The sequence below is a fragment of the Rutidosis leptorrhynchoides genome, chromosome 8 (genome assembly GCF_046630445.1).
Source record: "Rutidosis leptorrhynchoides isolate AG116_Rl617_1_P2 chromosome 8, CSIRO_AGI_Rlap_v1, whole genome shotgun sequence".
Taxonomy (NCBI): domain Eukaryota; kingdom Viridiplantae; phylum Streptophyta; class Magnoliopsida; order Asterales; family Asteraceae; genus Rutidosis; species Rutidosis leptorrhynchoides.
The window spans coordinates 101651780-101653550 of NC_092340.1; the positions used below are offsets into that span (position 1 = coordinate 101651780).

At 39.8% G+C, this 1771-nt stretch overlaps 1 non-coding gene across 1 annotated transcript; it reads left to right on the forward strand.

Annotated features, from left to right (window-relative positions):
• The first annotated feature begins 301 nt into the window (after window positions 1-301).
• LOC139865371 (small nucleolar RNA R71) lies at window positions 302-408 on the forward strand. The gene has a single exon (XR_011764895.1). It is a non-coding gene; the product is annotated as a small nucleolar RNA R71 (small nucleolar RNA).
• Window positions 409-1771: the final 1363 nt, after the last annotated feature.

Here is a 1771-nt window from a genome sequence, read left to right on the forward strand (position 1 = left end):
ATTGCACTTGAGACACATGTTGCGGGAGTTTCTTTAGCTCTCCAACTTCTTTGGTGAGGGTTTCTATTTGTTCCAAGAGATATTTTATGGTTTTGATAGGATCGCAGGCAGAAAGCGGTGTTGCTAATGACGGTGCTCTTTCGTGTTCCAATCGTGATGGTGCATCGTCATCTCCTCGATCAATCTCCAGGCCTAGTCAGCAGTGAAATTCGTGAAGTTACCTTTAGAAACAGCATCAAGAGTAGACTTGTCGTTCCGATTCAGACCATTGTAGAAGGTCAAAATTTGAACAGAGCACTCAAGACGATGGTTCGGGCATCTTCGAAGCAAATGTTTGAATCTTTCCCATGCAGTGTAGAGTGATTCATCGTATGCTTGTTTAAAGTTTACGATGTCATTCCTAAGTCTGATTTGTTTTGATGGGGGAAAGTACTTGATTAAGAAAGTTGTTGCCATTTCCTCCCATGAGGTGATAGAGTTGGGTTCTAACCCCTCAAACCAGATTTTTGCATGAAGAGTTAAGGAATAGGGGAACAGATACAGACGAACTATAGCTTGTTCAACCCTGTTTTGCTTATATGAGTTGGATAAGGAGAGGAATCTATCTAGGTGAGAGTTGGGATCGTCAATTGGTAAGCCGTGGAGCTGACAATCGTTCTGAATGAGTTGTATGATGCTATGCTTAAGCACAAAAGACGCTCTGTTAACCTCTAGATAGAGTATCGGTCCTCCTCATCCTTCTAACGAGGGTTTGGTGATGTCAGCGAGAGTGATGCGTGCGGCCATCGTCAAGCTATCGGTAGGTAAGTGTGGATCTCGTCGGATGGGTACAATGTATGATATCAGATAGAAGAAAGGATGTGTCAGAAGAATTCTTAGCGCTCTAAGTAGGTTAAACCATCCTAAAGGTTCACTAATAAGGAAGTCCATTTTAAACGTTTTAAATAATCTCAATTAAGCTAATATTATCTAACCTAACTAAGGTAAACTAGTAACTTCTGACAAAGCTAGTCTCAGTCAAAAAGGGTCTCTTAAAAACTAACTAATCTAAACAGGCTCCAAATCGTACTACCAATCCCCGGCAGCGGCGCCAAAAATTAACTACACCTATGATATGCCCGAATCGGACGGTTAATTTATGCAGTGTTGTTAGGTCGCAAAACATCAATTCAGGATATCAACAGAAGAAGTTGATTGTTTAATTTATATATATTGCTGGGCCTAAATCTATTATTCCTTCCTATGGGTTAGCAAGGGCAAATATGACCTAGGATCGTTCCTTGAGCGGTCGAATTTGAAATGGAGCTTATTCAGATAATTTAGTAATTAAGATTGGGTTTGTATACAATTTAGTATCCAAGACTAGTGGCCAGGTACACCTTGTGTGGAGAGGCAGGATCCTTTTGGTCCCAATAAATTGGCGACTATTTGGAAAATCCAACAACCAAGTCCAACCGGTTTATTCTAGACACCACTTTTATCCGGAATATAAAATTATGTAAAGGTAATAGCTGGGTTGAATAGTTTATATAATCGTATTTAAAATATTAAAGCAATATAATTAAAATAAGCTAACTAGCATGCAATAGCTAAGGACAGAGAAGACGTGGTTCACCATGATTTAAGATAACGTAGTGTGAGGATGGTTGCGAGACACTAATTGGATAGATATACCATGGTGTAAACACTAGATTCCATACTAATTGATTTCTCGATTAGCATGTCACGAGGAACTAGGCTATCGTGATTCTGATCGGATGGACTATGCTCA